The sequence below is a fragment of the Ambystoma mexicanum genome, chromosome 8 (genome assembly GCF_040938575.1).
Source record: "Ambystoma mexicanum isolate Mex_15411 chromosome 8, UKY_AmexF1_1, whole genome shotgun sequence".
NCBI lineage: Eukaryota > Metazoa > Chordata > Amphibia > Caudata > Ambystomatidae > Ambystoma > Ambystoma mexicanum.
Window position 1 is genome coordinate 918,451,868 of NC_090929.1, and position 16,085 is coordinate 918,467,952.

Here is a 16,085-nt window from a genome sequence, read left to right on the forward strand (position 1 = left end):
GATTTGGCGCGCGATACAGGACTGATCTTCTGAACTGCTGTGATTCTGTTAACGGACTCCTGGATTGCCTCTCTCTACGTTTTGCCTTGGATTCTGAACTCTGTTGCTCTGGTGTTTTACCCTTTTTGCTCCTGGATTGCCTTGCCTCGTTTCTGGACTGTTTTTGACTTCTTGCCTAACCTGGCCTAATCTAAACTACAATGGCATCACTATTGTCATCTTGGTTGGGAGACCACACGGTTATTCCTTCACCACCGCACCTCACAATAAGGAGGAACCAACTGATACCCATAACTTCTCCGGTTCATCTGCTGGTAGGTGCCCCCACATTTTCTACTTGTCTAATTTGGAGGGTGTAAAAGTAATTTGTCTATTCATGACATACCTGCTTTCCTTTGCAGTCATCTGGGATCCAGAGTCTTGATGTTCCTGCCACCTGTGGTCTCAATAACTGGTCAGTGAGTCACTTGATTCCCCTCTGACTGGTGCTTGGGGACGGAGGTATTTTTAATCCACGTGGACCTCAGTTCTTGACAGCATGACATGGCATTGTAAATCAGCTCTCTATGGTTATCTGCAATGTTTACCTCGGGCATAATCCTGATTACCTTTGCAGCATGATGAGGAGCAGGTACATGTTATCAAGAGTAGCAAATGTATCTTGCTAGGAGACTTTAAGTGCTAGATCAAAGCAGTCCCGTGCTGAAGAAGGAGCAGAAATAAGAGAATGAGGCATGGCAGTCTCCCGATTTTAATAAGGCTATTACTTACAAATATTATAAAAATTGGAAGATGCAAGCCCAATTTTTTGTTAACTGGGATAACGCTGTTACAATGCGGGCCACAGGTGGATTCATCAGCATCACCCACAATTAGGATTGTACAAAAAGACCCTCATTGATGATATATTGTTGCTGTGTGAAGTTGGTGGCTCATGGCCGACTTCTGGTTGTCAAAACAGGAAAGAAGTGATCATAACATGCTTGTCCTTACTCTGAATATTGATATTACATGGCCCGCGATAGTGGGCGTGTAGTTATGGTTAAGTTGCTAAACCCATAGGAAGAGCACTTTTTGAGCGGCTTATAACTTCGCTCCCCCTGGACGAATCCTCACCAAACTTTGCAGAAGAAGTATATGGCCCATTCAAAGTTTGCTGAGATTTGGTCCGGAGGGAGTAGGGGGTAAAGTTATAAGGGGGGTCTCAACATTTCTTTTTTTCCCATAGACTGAATGGAGATAAAAATAGATAATCGGCTTACTTCGTGTCTGCGGACACGCAACGTGGTGGGATGAGGCGTGAGGTGCGTCAAATTGTTTCGATGCGCCCGCCATATTGGATGCGCGGACATGCGCTGGAAGTGAGCATAAATCCAATTTTGGGGAGTGTGTTGGTGTGTTTGAGTGCTTGGAGAGGATGGGGGAGTAAGAGATGGGTCCAATGCTGTATTTGTTTAGGTGGGAGAAGGCTGTGATGTGTTTGCGGTGTTTGTGGTCACCGTGATTGTCAACGGACATGCTAAACACTGGGCGCACTACTGGCTATTTTAGTTTAGTATGATGTTGGTTTTGGGTCGTCGAAGAGCATTATGATATGATATGATATGATTGTTTATTTATATAGCGCCTATACACAGAAGTGTTTCAAAGCGCTTCAAGGAGGGAGGGAACATAGGAAATACAGTACATTCAGTAAAGTCCTTGAGCAATATAGAATGTGGAAAATAACTACCATAATAGGCCTGACGACATTTCTGATAGTGCAAGTGCCAAAAAAACAAGTAGGGTAAGAGGGAATGGAGAAGGGGAACAAAGCAAGCAGTAACATTACTATGTCTGTCGACAATTTACGCAGTGCAGGAGGAATACAAGAGGAGGGTTGGGAGGGGAGGGCAAGGATAGAGAGGGTGAGGGGGAACAAGACAACTGCTGAGCCAAATTCATCAGATAATTTAGAAGCAGGGGAGGGGGAAAGGAGAACAAAGGGTAAGAGGGGGGACAGACAAGCAAATATCATCGGTCATGGAACAGATGATAGGAGTAAGTGCAAGGAGGTAAGACCTCGCGGAGTGTTTAGGTCCCCAGAGGAGGGGGAGAGGCAGGCAAGTGAGAGTAGGAAGTAGAGTGGGAAGTAGAAGAGGGTGGGTTTGAGGTGCATAGGACAGGGTAGGCAACTCAAGAGAGTGCGTAGGGTCAGCGCAGAGCAGGGGTAGGAAGGTCACGAAGGTCCGGAGGCAGGGGCAAGAAGTGGACATGCAAATGGCATTGTCAGGCCGTAACGGGACCAAGTCTCGGCAGAGGCGGGCATGCTTAAGCATTTAAGGAATGGGAAGAGAGAGGGAGGGACACGACCAGAGGGAGAGGGGTGGAAGGGTCAGAGCAGGTGTACAAGTCACAAGGTATAGAAAAGTATGCAAGCAAGGAAGTTAAAAACAGTGAATGCAACACAGGAACATGCATAGATAATGGATCAAGCATATGCAGTGCGTTTGTTTAGAGGAATGGTGAAACATGAATGAGGTACGGGTAAATCCCCCAAAGCAATGGAGGGCAGATGTGTGGTATACAAAAATAGTGCAAGACCAATACAAGCAGTATTAACAGTGTTAAGTTACATGAATCCACTGCGGTGGAATTAGAGACTGTAGAAGACCAGCTCAACAAAAGTCAACTGGTGGTGGAGGGCAGTGAAAGAGTCACGTTGGTGCTGCAAAGTCAGATAACAACAGTGCTGGGTTTTTTCGGTAGGTTCTGGGGGGAAGGTGGACATGGAAAAGGAGGGGCAAACGGAGGTGCGTGCACACCTTACCTGTGTGCCGTGACTCAGCAACAGGTGTTGCAAAGAACGCTGGGTGACCAGGAGGGTGGGCTGCAGGCAAAGTCCATAGACAAGTCCATGGAAAGGACAGGGAAAAGACAGGAAGGAGCCCTTAAGCGCTGCCCTTAAATGCGCGGACCCGGCTTCGCCTTACGGCTAGGTCGGGTCTCTGCATTTCAGGAGGGCAGGGGCCAATCAGGAGGCAGTAGAGGGGGACGTGCCTCCAAGCACCGAGGACGGTGCAGAAACGCAGAAGGAAGTACGGCGGCCATCTTGGCATGGCCTCGTCGGATGCTGCAGGGATGTAGAAGGCAGCATTCCGGGTCCCACGGTGGTCGAGGGGGCCATCCTTCCAGGTGGAGGGCACAGGGAAAAGACAGGAAGGAGCCCTTAAGCGCTGCCCTTAAATGCGCGGACCCGGCTTCGCCTTATGGCTAGGTCGTGTCTTTGCATTTCAGGAGGGCAGGGGCCAATCAGGAGGCAGTAGAGGGGGACGTGCCTCCAAGCACCGAGGACGGTGCAGAAACGCAGAAGGAAGTACGGCGGCCATCTTGGCATGGCCTCGTCTGATGCTGCAGGGATGTAGAAGGCAGCATTCCGGGTCCCACGGTGGTCGAGGGGGCCATCCTTCCAGGTGGAGGGCACAGGGAAAAGACATACCCTCTTCATTGGGTGAAGAGGGTATGTATTGAAGAGTTTGTAGGTTGGTTGTAATTATTTTTTAGATTTTTAATTGAAGTGCATAGTTTTGAGGTGGATGTATTATGTTTTTGGGTTGTGGTCATTTGGTAGGTGTTTGTTTCTGTGTTTGTGTTATGCTGTAGTGGTTGTGCGCATTGCATAGAGTCTTGGGTGCATGGCTGAAGGCCATAGTCCATAGGCAATGCACCCAAGACTCTAGACCCTGGCCACAACCACCGCAGCATAACTCTACAATGCTACCAAAGATTTTGATTGTGGTATGTGGGCTGCTTAGGGGAAATGTTTTTAAAAATGTGAGTACTGATTGGTAGTAGTGTATTAGTGTTTATAGGATAATGAGATGATGTGTGGATTGGTGAGGGGAAGCACTTACTTTTTTGGATGGAAAGAGTAGGTTTCTTCTGAGTTCTCGTTTGTACTTCAGACCCTGTTAATGTAGATATGGATTTCTTTGTTTTTCCAGTAGTAGTGCTTTCTGATAACAGTGCATAGCATGTACATGTACTTTTCTTTACCTATGTATATTCTGTATATTTTATTTAGAATCTGTTAGTTGAATGTGCTTTAGAAATTAGTACAATAGTAAGTGCACAGAGCACACCTGGCTTCATAAGGCAGTGTTATTGGATGTTAGGAGATAGAAGAAATAATGGTATGCTTTGTTTGCTATTTTTACAGGGTAAATGGCAGGAACTGTATGGAAAAGTATGCAATGTATGTATTTGTGAAGGTGTGGGAAATACATTAGAAGGATTTTATGGGGTCAGCAGCTTATTACTCAGTAGGTGGTTACTAAAGTACTGGGTGATTCAGTGATGCTTGGAGATGGGAGTGTCTGAAATAAAGTAAGGGTTGCAAGGAAGGACCTGGTGATTGTGTTGCAGACTGAAGGGAAAGGGGGAGATGTTGTATATCTTGCTTTACAACACTGTACATAGTTGTAGATGATGTGATATATATGACTGCACTTGTGCATAGTTGAATGCTGTTGTGAAATCTAGAAAGGAATGGACAACGAGCTGGAATGAGAGAGCTGTGTAGATTGGATGAACAGTTGTAGAGGCAGTGGTGTTGTTTCAGCTGGGAGCTTTTCAATTGATATTGGTTGTCTGTGTGCATAAATAAAGATGCATGTACTCAGACTGGCTGCGTGTCATTTTATAACACACTAGAAAGCCTTTTTCCATAATTATACTGTTATTTCTCCCATCTTTTAAAATGAAATGACACTTTGTTAGATAGCTGTGTGTGTTGTGTCTGATTACTAATATAGTCATTTGTAAAGGAAGTTGAAATGATAGAATGTATGTAAAATATGGAGAATGTATAGAAAGGAAATTGTATGTACATCTTATACACTCTAATGCATTAAATGCTATCATGGTTGAAATGTGGTTAAATATGTGGCAGTGGTTACAGAAATGATAGAATGAATGAAGAAAATAACAGTTTGCACATTGCAGTTAATAATATGGGTAAATAGAAATGTGGAGAGCACACAACCTTGCAAGTGATACTTGATCATAGTAGATGGGAGAAATGACAGCAAGCTTTTTTTACAGGTTACACAGGGCAAGTGGCAGTTACTCTGTTTATATGCATTTATACAAGAGATGTACATGTACTGTGCAAAAAATATTCATACCTGTACTTTGTGTTCATACATGTGGATGTGCATGAATCTGCAAGTAGAAATGTTGGAGAGTTTTCCAGTAGTTGCTGTAGGTGCTTTGTAGTCACAGCGCAATTGTACTCGGAGTGATCAACAGTACATCTAAAGTGCTGAATTGTGATGATGGAGTTAGATGTAGAGGTGCATGTGATTGGTGGATGGTTGTGTGACTGCTTAACAGTAGCCAATGAGGGAATGGTGCAGAGAGTGAAGTGGAAAGGGTAGAAGGGCTGCCCTAGTGTTATTTATGCACTCCATAGACAGCACGGGTGTTCGAAGACAGGGCATGCCACATCCGCGGTTTCCAAGCATGAAATGGGAGTGTATTTTCAGGATTAGCCAATTAAGTGTTGAGGTTCTGCTTCGTATTGAGAGAGGCTGTCTGTAGTGAAGATGGCAGAGGTGGAGAAAGTCAGGGTGGTGGTGTTTGGAGATATGTTTGTGAGCGGTTTGGAGCAGTATGCGAAATCTAGGAATGTGGCTAACCATTTTGACACAAAAGGAGTAGAAGTGGTCTGGTGCACTGTGCCTGGTTTTAATTTACAGACAATACTGGAAGTTTGTCAGGATATGGCTAGGTATTATAGTAGAGGTCTTGCATGTGGTTGTTCTGCACAGTGGTGCTTTGCATTTGGGCTATGTCAGTGTCCCTACTTTGTTGCAAGATCTGCAAAACTTGGTTCAGGCAGTCATGAAAGTGCTTCCAAATGCGAAGGTTCTTTTTTCTGCTTTGGTACCTAGGGCAGTATGGGACAATATTTCTGTTTTTTGTCCTCAGCAAAATGTTGGTAGGTGCTTAATCAACCGAGGCATGTTTGCTTTTATGACTAGAGCTGGCATGTTCTTCTGCAACAATGAGAACATTGACTCTGGTAATGTTGATTACTTTAAAAAAGATGGCATGTCTTTATCTTTTATGGGAAATGCCATGCTGTTTTGGAACATAAGGGTTGCTTTGGAGAAGCTAATGTGAAGATTTTTGAAGGAAAATAAGGAAAAGAAAAAAACAAAAATATAAAATAAAAGGTGTTTCTAAAGCATCTGCAAAAAAAAACAAAAAAATATCTCTTTTCAGAGCCAACCTCAAAGGGGAAATGGGACACACTATTTAAATTTTCATTCCCCACGCTCAGACTTTACGATTTGTGCGCAGATTCTGCGGTTGTCTGCGGACAGCGCGTATTACATACAGTTAATTTGAGGCTGAGAGGCATGCAAATGAGACTGTGCAGAGCAAGGGATTGGTCAATAGGGTTTACTGGGTGTGATGTGTGAGCAGAGAGTTTGTCAGAAAGTCTTTTTCCTGAGAGGAGATAGCCATGGCTGTGTGTTTTAGAAAGCAGATTGTCTGGGTTTTGGGAGACTCGTGGATAAATTGGTTGGAGGTGCATGCAGATCGCTGTGGAGTGGCTGCACCTCTTGGATTCACTTATGTGGGAGTGCACTGACATCGAGTGTGTGGAATGAAGTGGCTGGATTTGGTACCTCTCTGTGCTACTTTGGTGACACAGGGCCTCATTACAACCCAGGCGTTAAGGGTTTAACGGCTCTGTCGGCGCCGTTAACCCTTAACGCCTGATTACCATTTTAACGCCTGCTTTTAGCAGGCGTTAAAATGCAAGGCGCTAACCCGCCTTGCCGCTAATTACGGCACCGTAATTTACGGTGCCGTAATTAGCGCCTTCCCCACTCCCATTATGCCCTATGGGGCAAAAATGGGAATGGGGAAGGGTAAATGGGGATTTACCGCCCCACTCACCTTGGAATGGGGCGGTAAATCCGCCATCCACCATGGTGTAAACAGAGTTTACACCATGGTGGTAAAGTAGGGAACTTACCGCCTGGGTTGTAATGAGGCCCACAGTGTCATTCAGACATTATTATTATTCTCTTGTGGAGGGAACAGTTCAGGGCATGTCTCTGGAATCTCTTTGCAATTTGCAATGAAAGAAGGACTTGGGAAAGTCATGGCATGTTTCCAAAGTCCAGAGTATTTTTTTCTCATATTGCGCAGAGACAAATGTGGCTGCGTTCTTCTTCATTTGGTCCACAAATGGAGAAAGCAAGGTGCAATGTCAACAAGGCTGTTTGTGCCTTTTTGGCATGTCCTCTTTTCACAATGAAAATATTATGTTTCGTAGTACACACATCTTTCGCAGATGGTGACATCTTACGGCAATCAGATTTTTATGCAAAATATACAAAATACATTGCAACGATTTTTGGAATTATAGCAATCCATTTTGCAGTAGGTGTTGACCATTTGAAGTTTTCAAAACACAAAAAAAACCACAAAAGGCTCTTTTCAGAGCCACCACTTCATCTCAGTAAAAAATGCAATGATTGTTACAGGGCAGCACTGCACAGATTTTAGATGTCAGTGGACAGTCCGCAGACTTCTAAAAATGCACAAGGCCCTGCGCATTTCATTGACACTTCTCTTTTTGAACTGTGAAAGGCGGCTCTGAAAAGAGCCTTTTTTTTGTTATTTTGTTTTATATTTGTTTGGGTTTTTTAAACACAACACACAAGGAAAGGAAGGGAAACAAGGGTAAGGAAGGGGCACCAACCACGGGGATAAGAAAGTGCAGGTGGAGAGAGGAAGATGTAGGGTGGATCTTACTCAGGTAGCTAGCAGTTCTTCTGATGATCCTTGACCACAGTCTCGAAAGCACTTCGAAGGTTCTCCCCCTGCAGAGTACTACGTTGCAATACATGCACAATACTGTGACCCTCGAAAGGTAAGGATCAACAGCATCATGTATGGAGTGTCTCTTGTGGTGGCAGGAGCGGAAACGGAGGGTGCTGCAGAAGGACTCAACCTACTACGTTTATCGCAAGATACAACCTTATTAATAGCGCCACCGTGGAATGATTTTAGGTGTCGCTTCATTGAGGTAGTAGCATAGCTGTACAAACCCGGTTTCCCACGACTCAGCACCATCTTGCACTGATTGCAGGTCACCTTGTCTGCACATGCTTTTGGTACTCCATCAACAGTGATAAATAACGTCCACATCCAAGATTCACAGTGAGAACTAGTATTAGGGACTTCCTCAACCTCTTCATCCTCTTCATCACTCTCCTCTGTATCTTGATGCATGTTCCCCTCTGCAGGCCCTCAGGGAGGTGTTGGTGGTGGAGGGGTTGGGGGTGTTGCTGAGACAACAGTAGCACCAGCAGCAGCCATGGATGCCATCAGGTCAGCTGTTTCAAAGAGCAAGAGCAATCCAATGCAACAAGGAGCTGTTTCTGTCCTGGAAGCTCAAAAAAAAGATTAAGGAGCAGCTCTGGGGTGTGGCCATTTATAGGGGTGCTGGAGCATGCTTCGCAGACACCCGCTCTGTCCCAGGACACTTTGAACACTAAGAAAGGGCTAAAGAAATTCCAAAAAGTATGCAGGTCGCCAGGGACATAGTGTGGGACATGTACAAGGGTGAACTTTCCCAAGAAAATACCTTGGATTGCTGAAAAAAAACACTTTTTAGGTGTACAGGAGCCCGGACAGTGTTCATTACACTTAGCGCAGGTGCGGTCACATAATGACATTGAGGACACATTGGCGAATGGAACGGCTTTTCTGTAGGACACCAAATGCGCGGGGTCGGGCCTACGCATGCGTGCGGCTGTTCTACGGACAGTGTTCCAGTCCCCGATCTAATTAAAAGTGCGACACACATGCGGCGGACAGTTACGCACAGGCAGGATGTTTGTAGGGACAAGGGGCATGTGCGCTGGTGTTCTACGGACAGTGTTCAGATCCCCGAACAAAATAAATGTGTGTCACAACTTTGCAGACCGGCGGACGGGCTATGTCTTCTACGGACATATTCATTCTGGTTACGGAGAATGCGAACAAGGGGAATGTTCTTAGGACACTTTATTTTGCATAACTACGATCATGCGGATGTCTTTAGTGTTCTGCGGACAATTCGAACAGGTATAGTGTCCTCAGGACACCCCCAATTTGGTTGCTGCTGCACACTATACCTAGGTTTCTACATATGTATTTTAGTATACTCGAAAAAACGTAATAATAGAATGCTATTTGGATTAATGCATTGCTTAATGCACTACTTACCTCATGATATTTATTCCAATGATCCTTGACACTTTTTTTATTAACATTAGAATAAGAATCCCTTGTACAGACTTTTCATGAAAAGTAAATGCACATGTGATGTTATCAGTGATGTCATCAATGACATTTGTGATGTCAGTGCACGGTGGTGGTGCGAGTTATGGTTTAGCTTATCATAACTGGTGAATTTCAGAGGTTTTTCAGTTTTACTTGGAACCATAACGTCCCTTTAACAATGTTTTTTTCAATGAATTTATTAGGTTTTTAGTAGCGCAACTTAACCATAACGTACCTTTTACAAAGCTGTTTTATATATATATATATATATATATATTTACATCAATGGCTGCCGAGTTTCTATCTTTCATATCTTTGTTGCGCCTCATAGCTCAATATCAAATGTGATTTTTAAAAATAATTTTGTGTATTGGATCAAGTCAGTCCTTCACATACTTGATTTTTTTTGTTCAACAGTCCATGTCTGAGAGTTGATTTGTGACCTATGTTGAGACACTGAATATAATTTGACATTATTTGAACTATGTTTGTTCCGGAGAGTAACATTTGTTAAGGAGTGAACTTTCCCAGGAAAATAACTTGGATTGCCAAAAAAAATAAACTTTTTAGGTGTCCGGGGGCCTGGACAGTGTTCGTTACGCTTAGCGCCGGTGCATCACAGGATGACATTGAGGACACACTGGCGAATGGGACGGCTTTCTGTAGGACACCAAATGCACAGGGTTGGGTCTACGCATGCATGCGGCTATTCTACGGACAGTGTTGCAGTCCCCGAACTAATTAAAAGTGTGACACACGTGCAGTGGACAGTTGTGCACAGGCAGGATGTTCGTAGGAGCAAGGGTGTGCCACGCATGCGCGCCGGTGTTCTACGGACAGTGTTCAGATCCCAGAACAAAACAAATGTGAATCACAACTTTGCAGACAGGCGGACGAGCTATGTGTTCTACGGACATTTTAATTCTGGTTACAGAGAATGCAAACAGGGGGAATGTTCTTAGGACACTTTATTTTGCATACCTACGACCATGTGGACGTCTTTAATGTTCTGGGGACACCCAACTTTTGACTATGGCCAATTCGAACAGGTATAGTGTCCTTAGGACACCCCCATTTTGGTTGCTGTTGCACACTATACTTATGTTTCTACATATGTATCTAAGTATACAGGAAAAAACTTCATAATAGAATGCTATTTGGATTAATGCATTGCTTAATGCACTAGGTACCACATGATATTTATTCCAATGATTAAGAATCCCTTGTACAGACTTTTCATGAAAAGTAAATGCACATGTGATGTCATCAGTGATGCAATCAATGACATTTGTGATGTCATCTTTGATGTACTGGGTGTTAGGCTTGCAGTGCACGGTGGTGGCGCGAGTTATGGTTGCTTTCCATAACTAGTGAATTTCAGAGGTTTTTCGGTTTTACTTAGAACCATGACGTCCCTTTAACAACATTTTTTTCACTGAATTTCATAGGTTTTTGGTAGTGCAACTTAACCATACCATCCCTTTAAAAAGTTTTTTTACTGAATATATGTATATTACACAGCCACGGTAGTGGCTGTGTAGTTATGGTTACGTTGCTGATCCCATAGGAAGAACACTTTTTGGGTGGCTTATAACTTCGCTCTCCCTGGACGAATCCACACCAAACTTTGTAAAAAAAAGTATATGGCCCACTCTTTTTTGCAAAGTTTGGTGAGGTTTGGTCCATGGGGGGAAAAGTTATAGGGGGGGTCCCAAAATATCTTTTTTTTCCCCATAGACTGAATTGGGGAAAAACTTTGCGCACGCCTACAGCCCAAACCGCTTGACGGATTTTCACCAAACTTGTGGCAGGAGCAGCGGCTTGGTCCTGAAAGCGTGCTGTTGTAAATTTGGTCAACATCTGTCCAGTTGTTTTCTTTAAAATGATCAAAACAATCAAATAATTAGTGATATCTAAGTCCGCTGCGCAGAGACACTTCCCTGTTCGCTCTGCAGGCAGGACACCGATTGGCTAATCGGCTTGCGTCATGTCCGCGGACATTCAATGTGTCCGCTGATTGGCTGGAGTGAGGCGTGCTGCGCGCCATCTTGGATCCGCCGACAGCGCGGCAGCGAACAGAGACGAAATGCAGTTTTGGGGAGTGTTGTGGTGTGCAAGAGTGGTTAGGGAGGTTAGGGGAGTAAGAAATGTGTGAAATAATGTATTTGTTTAGGTGGCAGGTGCTACTGATGTATTCGCCATGCCCGCACTGTCCTGGATGTTCGTAATTAGTGAAAATGAGGGGTGTCCTAAGGATAGTATTCCCGTCTGTGCTGTGCGCAGGCAAGATGAAACTGTTCTAAGGACACGCGCAGTGTCAATGGACATTAAAATTGACTATATGCCACAGTTAAAATGTTTGTTTCTATGGTTGTGATACTGAGTTATAAGCCACTATGGGTGTGATATGCTGTGGTGGTTGTGGCCAGGGCCTAGAGTCTTGGGTGCATGGGCAAAGGCCATAGGCCATACACCCAAGACTCTAGGCCCTGGCCACAACCACAGCAGCATATCACACCCATAGATTACACCCATAGAATTGAATATCTATCAGGTGTTTGTGGGCAGGGCCTAGAGTCTTGGGTGCATGCACCCAAGACCGAAGTTATAAGCACTGAAGTTATAAGTCACCATGGGTGTGATATGCTGCAGTGGTTGTGGGTGTGATATGCTGCATTGGTTGTGGCCAGGGCCTAGAGTCTTGGGTGCATGGCCGCAGGCCGTAGGCCATACACCCAAGACTCTAGGCCCTGGCCACAACCACCACAGCATATCACACCCATAGATCACACCCATAGAATCGAATATCTATTAAATGTTTGAAATCAACAGTTTCTGTACTGTTTGATTTGTATAGTTTGTATGTGATGTTTTGGCTACTAAGTGTTGGTTGTTAAGATTGTAGAGTTTGGTTACAAGCACTGTAGTATAACATATCCACGGAAATGAACATTTTGTATTGTGGTGTATGGTTAGATGTTTGCTTCAATGGTTCTGTTATGCAGCAGTATTTATGTGTTCTATTAGAATATACTTAATGTTTGATTTGTTGAGATTGGATATATTTTTGTCATGAGTTTGGTAACTGGAGTACATATTCTTTTTCAATTTCTGTGATAAAAGAAAAGAGCATGTTAGTGTATGCATTTTATAAAGACTTATTACATTGCATAATAGACATTTCAGCTTTTTTTTTACCATCAGTGTACTGTGCATTTTGCTCAGTTTCTGTGTTTGTTTTTCAAATCATTGGGTCTGTGGGAAAAAAATCCATGTCCGATTAAAAAAAAAACTTTTTTTGTTATGCTACAGTCTATTTGTTTGTTTGTTTTCAGTGTTCACTTGTTGTTTCTGGCTAATGTTCTATCTGTTGGCTTGTTGCAGATTTTTGAAGCAGTTAGATACCTGTTGGCATATTCTAACTGTCTATTTTTTGTTAGAATTTAGTGGTATTCATTTATCTGTTTGGTTGTTATAGAATATTGGGGCAGTTAGATACCTATTGGCGTAGTCTAACAGTTTATAGTTTTTTAATTGAATTTTTGTTAATGTTAAAGTACAGATTAGTTATTAAATTTTGGTTTTAAGAAGATTAAATAAGCGTTCGTAAGATTTGCTGGTAATCTCTGCTTTAGAGTAATGGTACTATCATAACATTCAAACCATCCACATTTCTTTTTTATATATGCTGTGTAGTGACCTGCATTGGTTGTGGCTCCTGCGTGGTAGATTATACCTATTGTTGTGAAAGTTTTCTTACTAAGTGATACTTGATCGTGTGTGAATCCAGTCAGCTTGCAGTTCTTTTTGGTACCATCTGCATTGTAATGTAGAAGCATTAGTATTACGTAATTACTATGTGTTTGTTTTAGTAAGGTGGAGCGATTATCTGAATTGCAGGTAGTACATAATCTACCATGGTTTGCATTTTGTACAAGTTGCTGAAATGGAATGGATTCACAATTAGGTATGGATACATACATGACACGCTCATTAGGGATTTGTTCCTGTGTCACATTGTTGCAGAGAGTGCATTTATGTTACCACATGTATGAAATCTGGAAGATTTCATTTATAGGTATGTTTTTGTTTTCCATTACTTGTATTACGTACGTTAGATATTCTTGTGGATTTTCTTGTGATTTTGTAGTGAATTTCACCATTCCATCACAGTAGTCCAATTCTTGTCTTATTCCATGAACACTATACGTGTTGTCAGGATTGTTTGTTGCGTTTCTATGAAGGACTAACATTTGCAAACACAATTGGTCTGTACTGTGTAAGTAAATTTTGTAAACAATTGTTGGCAATTGAAATAGAATATTCATTGCTACATTTACGTAGCAACTTAAACCAGATATATTTGAAAATTTGAATGGACCAGATAGTTCTGTGTCCAAGTCATTTTTTCAGAGCGTGTGTTCGTTCTTTGAAGAAGTACCTGAGTTACTTTGAGTAATAGATTATTCTTTGTTTGTGGTAATTGATGAAGTGTTAGCTTCTTTTACTCTCTTTGGAGGATTTGCAGTCAGATCATGTTGCATTTCTGTTTGAATTAGTTTTCTTTTACAACATTCTCCTTTTTGTGGAACTGGATATGTTTTTAGATGGGGGGTGTATATTGAACATAGTCTATTGTATTCTAAATGCAAGGAATATCAGCGTTTACTTTACTTGCATCAAAGTTAATTAGAAATAGACCGTCAAGTGTACGTAAGCGTGATAGTGCTACGTAGCTCACACCTTCTTTAAAGACTGTGTTACCAATATCTATCAATGCTTTGTCTAGGGTAAGATCTTGTGATTTATGAATGGTGCCTGCATATGCTAGAGTTAGAGAAAATTGTTCTCTGTATACATACATGTCTTTGAAGAGAAGGAAGAGAAGGAATCGAGCTGTTGAGCGCCCTATACTTTTTACTTCTGTTCCTGAATGACATGGTTGCAGAGAGTGCATGCATGTTTCCACATGTAGGAAATCTGAAAAATGTCATTTATGCGTATGTTTTTGCTTTCCAGGATTTGTACTAAGTACATTAGAAATTCCTGTGGATCTTCGTGTCTGTTTAACGTGAATTTCACCATTCCAGCACAGTAGTCCAATTCTTGCCTAATTCCTGAGGCACTGTAAGTGTTGTCATGATTATTTGCTGCATTTCTGTGAAGGATTAGCATTTGTAAACACAAATGGTCTGAGCCATTTAAATAAATGTTTTCAACAATTGCTGGCATCTGGAATAGAACATTCATTGCTACATTTGCATAGCAATTTACACCAGTTGTATTGGGAAATTTGAAAGGACCAGGTAGTTCTGTGTTTGAGTACTTTGATGGATGTGCATGCCTTTTCTCTGAAGCAGTACTTTTCTTTGTGTGTGGAGTTGGATATGTGTTCCTTTTCAGTCCATCTTTCTGTGTTTTTGGTAGGTGATGCAATATGAGCTGATTTTAATTTGTTTGGTGGTACTGTTGGGAAATCATGTTGTACTTCTGATTGAATGAGTTTTCTTTTAAAACCGTTCAGTTTTTGAGGAACTGGGTACATTTTGAGATGGGGTGTGTAGACAGCACGTAGTATATTGTACTCTATGATGCAAGGAATGTCAGTGCTGACTGCACGTGCATCAACATTGAATAGATATAGTCCTTCAAGTGTACGTAGAACTCATGCCTTCTTTAAAGACTGTGCTGCCAATATCAATTAATGCTTGATCTAAGGTTAGACCTTGCGATTTATGAATAGTCACTGCATAAGCTAGGGACAGAGAAAACTGTTCTCTGCGAACATACACGTCTTTGAAAAGAAGGAATCAAGCTGTTGCACGTCTTATCCTTTTAACTTCTGTATGTTTGTCAAACTGGACATTGACAAACTAAATGCTGTTGTCACGTGGGAATGTCTGGAAGCCAATAACTGTACCCAGTGCTCCATTAACTAGTTCTAGCTCCACGTCAAGGTTACGTTTAAGCACTACTCTACAGTTTAAGGATAATTCTAATCTTTTCGCCAAACCAGCTGTGTTAGAGATAGAATTTTCTAAGGTATTTAGTCTTGTTGTCGCTCGTTGACACATGGGTAGTGTCATGCCATTTCCTATTCTGCCAACAGTTTTACAGCAAAGTTTGTGTCGTTAGGTTTTAAAAATAGGTTCACCTTTCACTGGTGTCAATTGAAGAAGATTTCCGAAAACAATAATCTGTTTTCCTCCAAAGAGCTCTTCGTAGTTTGTTTTAAGTACTTCTTTCAATCTAAGGTGAATCAAAGCTAACATTAAGATGGAGACCATGCTCACTTCATCTATTAGTAGCATTTTCATTTGTTTTAACACTCTGCGTAGTTCCATTGCAGCTTCTGTAGAAAGTTTGTAATATTCTAATTTGTTTTGGCATTCTACTGGAAGGAGTAGTAATCCGTGTAAGGTGACAGCGCCTATGTTGTAGGCAGCTAAACCTGTGGGGGCAGTTACAACAGCTGACAGTTTGTTGTTTGTTTTGTTGAAGGAACTTGCTGATGATTTTGATTAAGAATGTTTTTCCCGAACCAGCTTCAACACTGACATATAGTAATATAGTATTACAAAGGTAGCGGGCGCCCCTCTCTCGCAAGAACAGACATGATAACCTGTTCAGTGGTTAATAACCACTTGAGAGTTCGCAGCCACTGCTTTTACTCACTGTGCCTTTCACAGATGGGAAATATCCATTTGCATATCAGTCTTTGTCCTGCCCAGGGGCAGTCCAGCACCGAAATACAA